Raw genomic sequence first — 11,606 nt, forward strand, 5'->3', positions numbered from 1 at the left:
GAAAAAGTGCTCAAAACCTCATTAGTCATTAAGGAAGTGTAATTTAAAATCACAATGAGATATCATTATCCATTAAAATGGCTTAAAAGAAAAACTGACAATGCTATGTGCTGATTAGCAAATAAAACAGAGTAGCCAGAACTGTCATATACTGCTGGTGGGCATGCAGAAACAGCACAGCCACTTTGGAAAAGTTGCCCTTGGCAATACTGTATTTTGTAAAGTTAAACATACAGTTACCATACAGCCCAGCAATAACCCTTTGTAACACTGTGAAACATATATTTGATCCTCTTTCCTGATATATAGCTCCTGTTCCTGACATATAGCTCCTAAAATCCTTGAAATCTCTAGAGTGCTAAGAATGTCTTTTGTACACTAACAGCGAAAGAAATTACTGGTGGTCTAGCCAGCCTCAGGATGAGGGCTGATTAGCTGGGAAATAATCATGTGACCAGATGGTTACAACTTTCAGTCTCAGCCCCCTATTTCCCAACCCCCATCCACCCTGACCTCTAGGGAGAAGGGCTAAAGGTTGAGTTGATCACCAATGGACAATGGATTAATGAATCAAGCCTACATGATTAGATAATGAAGCTTTCATAAAAACCCAAAAAGACTGAGTTCTGAGAGCCTCCAAATAACTGGACACATGGAGGTTCTTGGAGGGTGGCTGCGAAAGATGGGAAAGTTCTTCAATGTTTGTGTCTTAGACTCCATTATAAGAGGGAGTTACAATCTCTTGCTCTACGGCCATTAACCGCTATTAGCATAAACATATAACCATGTATATGTATTCTCTAAATCAGCTACGTCTTAAATCAGCTACCTTGACTCGCTCCAACATGTCTGAACAGAACTGGGCAAGCTCCAAACCCTGGTGCATGCCATTCCTTATTTGGAAACCCTTCTGACCTTCTCCTGACTGGATTCCTCTCCTTCCTTGTCTTCTTTCCCCTTATCTATTCAGGAAATTTCCAAGTTTTTAGCCAATGGGGCCATGCATAGAATGTGAAGTCCGGTCTAGCCAACGGAAACTGGACACAGCAGAACGGCGACTGCATCAGGTTATGAAAGTTATAAATCTCCCTGTCTCCTTTGTTCAGGTGTGCTCTCCCAGCAAGACTGCCAGCCAGTTGCACCCTTCCTCCAGGAAGTAAACTAGCCTTGCTAAGTGATCCACTGTCCAGATGTGGATTTTTTCGGACATTATAAACCCATTTCCCACAGTGGCACACTCAAGAGAAGGCATGGAAGCTCCTGTCCCTTCCTACATGCCTTGCCTTATGTGTCTCTTACATTTAGCTGTCCTCCGTATCCTTTGTAATAAACCAGTAAACATAGTGAAGTTTCCCCCGAGATCTGTGAGCCACTCTGGCAAATTAACAGAACCCAAGGAGGGGGTTCTGATAACCCCTGATTTATAGCCAATTGGTCAGAAGCTTTGGAGGCCTAGATTGGCTCCTGGCATCTAAAGTGGGGACAGTCCTGTGGGACTAAGCCCACAGCCTTTAAGATGTGATGCTATCTCCAGGTAGACAGTGTCAGAATTGAACTGAATTAGAGGAAAACCAGCTGGTGTCCCCAGCAGAACTGATTGATTACTTGGTATAGGAGAAACACCCTCTCCCCACCTCTGCAATGTTTGGTCAAGAAGTGTTTTGTGTTATGAGAGTACAGTAGGAGAAAAAAGTTTGTTTCCTCCTTACATCCTCCTAGGTATATACTCAAGTAAAATAATTTATGTTCACATGAAAAACTATAGCAAATGTTTACAGTAATTATATTTGTAAACACCAAAAACTGGAAACCATCCAAATGTTTCTCAACAGCGGGACAAACAATGAAATACCTATACAACGGGCTACTAATCACAAATAAAAAGGAACTTCTGATAAAAGCAAAAATATGAATTAATCTCATTATGCAAAGTAAAAAGAAGCCATACTCAAAAGACTATATGCTGTATAATTCATTCATGTGACATTCTTGCAAAGGCAAATTTAAGGTACTGTAAATTTCTCAATGGTTTCCAGGTATGGAGGTGGTGAGATAGTTTGATACCAAAGGGACACAGGAAATTTGAGGGGTGACAGACCCACTCTATATCTTGATTATAGTGGTAGTTACATACCTGCACACATTTGTGCAAACCTGTAGAAAAATTATTTACTAAATATGGTAAACTTCACTCACAATCTTTTACTGTTCTAACTTATGAAAACTCATTTTACTATTGATCCAAGTTTCTGGACTTAAGCATCAATAATATGCTAATATTAATGTCTTTATTTTCTTAGTGTTGAAAATGAGAACAACATTTAATCAAAAGGACTCGTTCTATAAATTTATATAAAAAAAGCATTTTTTAATCCAAAAGATATGGCATTTATGTGATTGACCTCCATTCATGAAGTATTAAAAGCAAAAAAAAAAAAAAAAAAAAGTCTGAGTAATTAACAAGGAAATTCAGACTGAAGTAATTCTTCCAAAAGCCCAATGTACCACAGTTACATTCTTCACTTCATATCAAACACTGTATATAATGCAAATGTAACAAAATATAAACATCTTAATTTTTTTTTTTTTTTTTTTTTTTTGAGACAAGCTCTAGCTCTGTCATCCAGGCTAGAGTACAATGTCATGATCACAGCTCACTGCAGCCTCGACCTTCCAGGCTGAGCAATCCTCCTACCTCACTCTCCCAACTGGCTGGGAGTTAATTATAGGCATGGGCCACCCTGCCCAGTTAATGTTTTATATGCTGTAGAGATGGGGTCTCACCATGTTGCCCAGGCTACTCTTGAACCCCTGAGCTCAAGTGATCCTTCTGCCTCCGACTCCCAAAGTGCTGGGATTACAGGCATGAGTCAATGCACCCAGACAATATTTTTATTTTTAAACTGCTAAAAATTATTTTGAAAAATAATTATATGGTCATTCTCATCTGTTCCTTTATATTCTATATATAACATATAAATTAATATAAAGTTTAGGCACTAAGTTAATACAAAACAAAATATAAAATAATATAAAATATAAGCCCTCAAACAGGTTGAGGGCTTAGTCCTCAACCCCACTGTCCCCACTTCAGATGCCAGGAGCCAGCCAGTCCAGGCCCCCAAAGCTTCTGACCAATTGGCTATAAATCTGGGGTCCTCACAAAATAAAACAAATCATACTCCTTAAGCCCTTGTCTAAGTAAAGTATACTAAAACTCAGAAAACAATACACATTTATAATAATAAGTTAACAAACAAAATTTAAATATAAATCAATAGAGGTAATTATAAAAGTAGACAGTGTTTGGACTTAAATTTCCTATGTCTTAACATATTGTACTAAACATTACATACTAAAGATTCAAGAGTAATCAATTTATCATAAAAAATTATCCTAAACCAATAACCACACTAATAAATAATATCAATTTAGGCTATGAATTTAAGGATAATACATTAATTTGCTGATCCTTTTAATTTACTGTCACTAACAAATGTATTTGTCTAATAGAATATAAATCAGACCATCCTTTTTTTCTCATCTAATACCTCATGATCAGGGTTTCCAGAAATATAACAGCAACACATGTTTCAATGAATCTCTAAAATTTCAAAACAAGTTAAATCTGCAAAGGCATGCCTGGAATCTAATAACAGATAATCTGATCAACAGTAACTAGCCAATAGTTCTTTACCGTGTTATGTGTCAAGCACCAGGCGGGGAACTAGGAATGCTCTCAAAAAGCTAACACAGATATGTGCAAGCCACTGGGAGACAAAAACTATTTTCAATACTCTGCAGAACAGCTACTAGGCATAAAATGTCTTAGATTTTCAATTAACAATTAAGTAACATATAGTTAAGGTTGGTTTTCTATCCAAAAAACAATCGATCTTATTTTATTTTATGTGCAAAGGTTTGAATTAACCACCATATATAAATGGGGAGGTGGGGAGACCACTCACCACACCACTATGGGACAGAGTAACAGACATCTGGCACTCACTTTTGTCACTTAGCATTGGGCTTCTTATCACTGGGAATTGTCCATTTCCTGTATCATTAACAGTCCTGGTTGGGGGCAAATATGATCTTCCCTAATGGAAGCTAAAAATGCTGATTCTCGCTTTTCCATCCTCTCCTACAGTATAAACAAGGAAATATATCCTAACCCCTACCAGATGCTCCTGGTCCACACCTTTGACTCTGAATCCAGGGACAAAAAGAAAGTTGATGGAGATATCTTTCTGACAGCTCTAGAAACAGAATCTTCAAGATCAAGTTTTTGGTGCTAAAGCAGTAGAGGTAACATAACATCTAGTGCTTGGTGGTAGCTAGCAGTAGCTTTTTCATTGAACTACTTCTGCACTGCTGACTGTAAAAGTGCCAAATAGTTCTGTGGACACCCAATATTCTTTTACTCAAATCCTTTTCTTCTTTTGAAGCTAAGACCTCTGATGAATAGTTTATTCCAATCTCCATTTTATAGATGAGAAAATTAACACTTAATCTTAAGACTGGGCATTGTGCCTTACACTTGTTATCCTACCACTCTGGGAGGCCAAGTGGTAGGACTGCAAGACTCCACCTCTACAAAAACTTTTTAAAAATTAGCTGGATGTGGTAGCACAGGCCTGTAGTCCTAGCCTCCTGGGAGGCTGAGGCAAAAGGATTACTTAAGTCAAAGAGTTTGAGGATGCAGTGAGCTATGATGACATGCCACTGTACTGCAGCCTAGGCAAGAAATAAAGATCTCTTCTCAAAAAAAGAAAAAAAAAAAAAAAATACACACACACACACATATACTTGTCCAAAGTCACATAACTACCAAGTCTTAAGAAATGCAGTCAAACTGAGCTATAGTCAGCAGCATAAAGGGATCAAATGTTTTTATACCTACTGTTATGAATAATAAAATATATTAATCCATTAGCTAATTCCTCAAGGGGAAGCAATTTATTTTCATAGCTGCTGTGACTAGAACTTCTTGGACATTCATAAACATGCACAGAGTTAACTATGTATATTTCAAAATTTCACTGAAATTAGCAGCAATCTAAAATTTCCTCACATGTACTTAAGAGGATTAGTGGTACAGATGGGATTCAAATCCAAATGTTCTGACCCTGACACCCATGCTCTTTCCACTATACAACACTTAGTATTAAGCAAATCCACTCGCTCAACCCTTCTTTAACCATTGTTTTATTCTTAGCAATGGCGAGAAAGGCAATCTTAACAGTGAAGTTAAATTTGCCTTTGGTTCCAAAATTTGGACCCAAAATTAATGTGTTCTAGTTACATGTAAATCTTTCAAAGGCTAAGTCAGACAAAACCACATTTTAGCTTTTTTAAATAATTTCTCTCTCTCAATCTTCTTTCCCCCCCCCCCCACACACACACAGAGGGAAAGATTTTCTTCAGGGGAAAATATATGCAGAGGAACAGAGCAGTCAGCCTACATTTCTACAAATGAAATGCATTCTCCCTTTCAAGGTGGACAGAGAAGAAAAACAGCTGCCAAAAAGTCTATAAGAAGTCCGTATCTTTATAAAACCTACAATCTCTCCATGGCATGCTGTCTCCATTCCAAAAGAAAAAAATAAAAAGCATGAAAAAAAGCCTTTCTAATTCCTTTGGTTTTTCCAGTTTCAACTTAAATGTTTATGATACCTTAAGAATATAAAATAGCAATAAGATTGTCTTTATAAACTATGTTTATAAGTCTAATTATGTATAATGGGAGAATTTTCCTAAAATTTTGTTGGTCTCGAAAGAGAAAGAACCAAGAGATTGAAAATGTATGTAAAATAAATGAGTGGCAACAGTCAATCAAAACAAGAAATTTCTAAATTAAAACATTCTCCTGCTGTTATTTTGTCTATTACAGCCAGATTGAAAACTAAAACTAAGTACTACTACAGCTGCTTATTTACAAAGAAAAACTATTTTGGCACAAAAGTTATCTCACTTAAATAATAAAAGCTACCATCAGAATATGTTTAAATTGCTGTTATTCAACCTCTTTTACTATAGTTATCCTCATAATCAAATATTTAAACTGCAAAAGTACTATATAAACATTTTTAACAGAAAAGACAGTGTTTATAAAGGAAAATTTTTAGATAGCAGTAATTATTGCTTAGTGCCCAAATAATTTTTCAAAATCCTCACCAATTGTAATGTAAGTTCTTTCAACTTCACAAAACATGGCTCCTTGCAGAATTAATAAGTTTATTTGAAAGAAAACACATATAAAAGGTTCAGAGGGAAAAAAGTCAATATGGCAAAATATCAAAGCAGCATATACTTCAATGATTTTGTGTTTCCCAGCAGAGATCTTGGAAAGATATCCCTTCCAATTCCATAAATGAAACTGACATACTTTACTTGAAGGGGAAAAAAATGGGAGGAGGGAGAATGGAACAGGGTAGGGAGGAGCATAAAGATTGTGAAAACCTAGAAGAAATTCAAGCTCATGCTTTTAGAATTCAGGTCACCCGGCCTTACACAGTTTAAAAGTAGAATTGCTTTCAAAGAATACTTATTTCCTCTGAGCTATGATACATATTTCCTTTTAATGTATCATATTGCAGCAACAGCTGAAATGAACGGTCTAGACATCAAAAACACTTCTTACTCCCACCTACTGCTTTTTTACCTCAGGCATCAAAACTAATGAAACCTATTATCCAGAACATTGAGTTCAGCATCGGCATTGGCCATTGCAAATACTGGAGGTGGGGGAGGGGCACTTTCAGGGATGGCACTCCTTATTCAGCCATTAAAATTGCTGAAAATCAAATTTTGCTCAAAACTTCAGAAATACAAGTAAAGGAAGGCACATGAAACAAGGACACTGTTTCACAGTTAGATTTCAGCCACTAACTGCTAAAGACAGCACAGCTCTGAATCCAGGATTTATCATTTGCCCCCGCCTTTGTTTTCAATTTCTACCTTAAACATATAAAATGCACTGTAGTGTTAAAAAAAAAAATCTTCTGAAATTATTAAATCTACTTACTAAAAACTACACTAACCAAATATTACAACAAGAAAATATGTATCCATTTAATCTAATTGCAACAAATAAAGGAATACCAAGATAAATATTTTTGAAATATCTGCCTTCTCAAAACTGACTTACCAAAGAAATTAAGTAACAAAGGAGCACAATGCTACATTGATTCTGAAATATAGCACTTCACCCATAAAAAAATCCAATGACTTACAACACCACTGATTGATAAAGTTATGCTGCCATCAGATGCCTCATAGAATCTATATTTGAAATCATTAATAACTAATAGACTTATTACTTATATCAACTTCATCCTATTTAGAGTTCTGATTTCTTGAATTGCTCATGAGTACAAAACATTCAGTGTATCACTTAACAAATCTATGTTGAAAATGGATTGTAATCTTCCCGATGTCAATTCATCAAACAAGTAAGAATCATAGGTAGAAGATAAATACCAAAACATTCCATTTACTTCAACCTATTTGCAAACTTAAGTAATTACAAATATTGATAATATCTAGCAAATAGAAGCACAATTGCGATTCAACATTTTAACAGGACAATATCTTCCTAAGGAATCAGCATGGGTTCTCTGTCAACTGCAGGATAACCAGAATTTTAATGACAGTTTCTACACAGCAATGAAGCAGTTGAGACCAGACCCAAGTTAGCATTTCAATGGATCACAAGACTCCCTGTAAAGTCAGCAAACTTTAAACTGAAGGAAACCATAAAACTAAATTTCTAAATAAACTGTACAAGGCCTTCAAAAGACAACTGCTACAGAAAACATTGAAAAAAAAATATTGCACAGTGGCTGTTATTGCCTTCTCAAAACCAAATTTGTCCCCATTTGCTACTTATTTCAAACATTTTAAAAAATGACTACCATTTTTAATCTTTAAAACTATGCTCTTAATATGCTCTAGAATGCATAAACAAGGGTCTAGAAGGATTAAAATTAACAATTATCTTTGCTAGAATAATGCTTATTTTCTCTTTTACTTCTTTGACTATTTTTCAGATTTCATGACAGGCATTACTTTAATAAGCTTACATTTTAAAATAAATTTTTAAAATAAGGCTACTATATTAAACAAGACTGTAAGTCAGAAATTACAAGGAAGACCAACATTTTTAAAACAGGAATCATCACAAGACAAATTTTGAGACAGAAAAGCAGCATGTGATTCAGTTAGAATATATATATTTAAATTCATCAATGCTACAAACATTTGAAAAACTTCCTCCAGGACAATGATATTAATAAAAATGGCAACTATTGATTTCAACATTGGCACAATTGAGCAGTAAAAATTTAAAATATTTCCTTCCATTCTTCAGACACAAACTGATTTGAATCAAACACACACACACACATACACACACACACACACACACACACGTGCACACACAATCTTGCTACTAAAATCCTGACAGGGCAAGTCCCCAAATTGCCTTTTACACTAAAGCTCAAACAGTTGTCTGTCACTGCTATTACTGTGAGTAATCCTTGCAGCTGTAACTGTTTGAAATGCAGCTGTCTCGTTGGCATTCTCTCCCCACCCCTAGTCATCCTGCATTTCTGTTCTTGCTACAATAATCTTAAAGAGCATTTTACAGGAGGCTTAGCCCTGGCTGAGGGCACTCTACGGCGTGACCGAGAGAACATGGAAACACGATTCATTAGACACGCCTGGAGTGATAACAATGGTGCTGCTTCTTACTGCCTTTCATTTCGTACATCAGGCTGAGACTAATGCATTCTCGTTACACAACAAGCACATTTATAGACAGGGAAAAACTGTAATCACCTTTGATTAAGAGACAGCATATTTTTCCTATATGAGCCGCCAGCCATACTGACATAGTAATTATTTTTTAACTGACAGGTTAAAATAGCAAATGTAGCAAAAATAACATCTGCAGAGAGAGAGAGACAGAGAGAGAAACAGGGGAGCTGACTACTGTGAAGACTTGGTACACAAAGGTTTCTTTAGACCAAACTCAGTGCCATCTCCTAGAGACCTGATGGGTACTCTGGCTTTTATTTCAGCTTGACAAAATGTCAAATATTACAGAAGTCACCCTTAAGGGAATTCATTCTATAAATCCAATTCTTTGCAGGCAGAAATTACAAAATACTTTTGTCACTGAAACTGTAATTATTATTGATCTACCTTCTTTCCACTTCTTTCACCACAGGACAAGAAAATTCGACAGTAGTATCCTTTTTTTCCATTATCTTACTACAAAATAACTTGTTCTCTTTGCTTTGTTATCCAGTTTTACTACAAATAATTTGTTTTCCTTTATATAAAATGCTACTCCAAGACAGAAGAAAAACTGCTTTCTACTGTAACACAGCTTTTAAAATGTAATTTTGATTAAAAACAAAAATACAGAATAATTAGATCAGTCTATCATTTCACTTAACACGCAGCAACTGCTGCACCTGGTGAAGGTTTGAACTGTAACTATAAAAGCCCTAATTTATGCTGAAACCCTATTTGGTCTATAATTTTTTAAAAAAGCCCTAATTTAAGTTAGAAAAAGAAGTCATAAGCCACATTATACTGACAACATATAAAGTCAATTTTCTTAAGGAATTTCAAAAAGTGAACCACCTTTCCACATACACAAATGCAATCTTTTGTTGGTTTACACATGTGTGTTGCTAGGTTGTAGTTTACAGAGAATTTGGTATTTCGCAGAAAAAAAAATTGTCATGAATTGAAAGATCATACTTAAACCAAAATATTGGAAAATACTTTTTCAAAGTTAGCAGATTCTGTATAATTAAGCAATGATAAAATAATCTCTTTTTAAAACTTTCCATAACACTATTGAGTTTTACATTACGAATGTGCTACAAAATGAAACAATTTACACATGTGAAAATTTGTTAAGACAGGAAAGAAACAAAAATAAGCAAATAATAGAAAAAGTTTGGTTTGGTTCACAAAACTGTGGAACCTGTAATAGCTTTTGAAAAATAATTATGTAGCCAGGCAATGTGTTAGGAGCCCATATTCCCAGCTATTCAGGATGCTGAGGCGGGAGGACACATGAGCCCGGAAATTCAAGGCCAGCCTGGGCACTACAGTGTGATCCTATCTCAATCTATCAATCAATCAGTCAATCAATCAATCGATACAAACGGTTCTGTACATACAACAAACAAATTTTGTAAAACGGCAAATGCTTGAGCAATTTTAAAAAGTAAGATTTTAGAGTTTTCTGACCTGTGCTACCACAGCAGGTTAGAAACTAGAAAATGTGTAGCCTAACTCTAGCGTGTCTATAAATGGACCACTGCACTCTAATGTGCACTTAACACAGTGTACTTTGAGAAGTTCTGTGTGTCCCGCACAATTTTAGAATGACAAAAGCTTAAAATTTTCATCATCTGGAATCAATGAGTCTTTACAGAAGATAACATCTATCTCCACTGCCAGTGATCAACCCATGTCTTTCTCTCTTCTTTTGGTTTTCTATACTGGACATGACTCCCCCAAAACTAATCAAATTACTTCTACATATTTTCCCTGTCTTCTTTTTGAAAAAGACAAAATTAATCATTAATATAAAACATGTCACCACACATTAAAAATTTTTATTTAAAAAAAAATTCACTGGATAACACTGAAAGGAAAAGAAAAAAATTCAGTTTAAATGTATTCTTAGTTATTAGAACATTTTACTTTCATAAACAACTATGGTTTCCATATGAATTTCCACTACCCTCATCTGGCTCTTAATAGACTCCAATATTATTATTCTCAAGTTTTAAAAGACAGAATGTACAAATCTCTCCTCGTGTCTTCGAAATTAATTTGTTTTTGAGTGCAAAAACAACCTATTGGAAAGCAATAAAAATTTCTCAAAACTTTTATTAAAACATATCCAAGAAAAAGTTGTCATTATTCAAAACTTAATAAGTCAAGAGGTTTCCACTCATAAGCAAAAAATTTACAAATGACTGAAATACACCAACACTGCCAATATTTTTACTTAATGTAGGTGTTTCAACACTGCAAGATTTCTTGGCATTGAGTCAATATGAAAACTGCAAGTACTTCAGGAAATGAAGATCAGTTATTTACACAGTCACAGTGATGTGAATGAGTTCAATTCTATGTTCTTTCAAAATTTGGCTAGAATGGCATTTTGATTGAAAAGTTAAGTGACACAGCAGTTTTGGATAGGCACAGTGTGAAGTAGGGCAGGCCTGGGCAGCTCCCGTAACACAGGGGCAGTGGTTTCTTCCTGTGGTCCCTGGAGTACTAGAGTCCTGTAGAAGAGCCCCAGTAAATCCCTCTGGCCCTTTCCATCTCCAAACTCAACCAGTACAGCTGCAGTTTTATCCACTTGTATGTAGTTTTAGCCATTATAATTTATGAAGTTCTACAGAAAGTTCACTTGAAAACATATTATAAATAGGGCCGGGCGCGGTGGCTCACGCTTGTAATCCCAGCACTTTGGGAGGCCGAGGCGGGTGGATCACGAAGTCAAGAGATCGAGACCATCCTGGTCAACATGGTGAAACCCCGTCTCTACTAAAACTACAAAAAATCAG

At 35.6% G+C, this 11,606-nt stretch overlaps 1 protein-coding gene across 3 annotated transcripts in view; it reads right to left on the reverse strand.

Annotated features, from left to right (window-relative positions):
- The window catches only part of MED13L (mediator complex subunit 13L), a 307,838-nt gene that overhangs the window by 153,052 nt on the left and 143,180 nt on the right, over positions 1 to 11,606 (reverse strand). The window lies entirely within an intron of this gene.

Source organism: Cebus imitator, unplaced genomic scaffold (assembly GCF_001604975.1).
Source record: "Cebus imitator isolate Cc_AM_T3 unplaced genomic scaffold, Cebus_imitator-1.0 Scaffold59, whole genome shotgun sequence".
NCBI lineage: Eukaryota > Metazoa > Chordata > Mammalia > Primates > Cebidae > Cebus > Cebus imitator.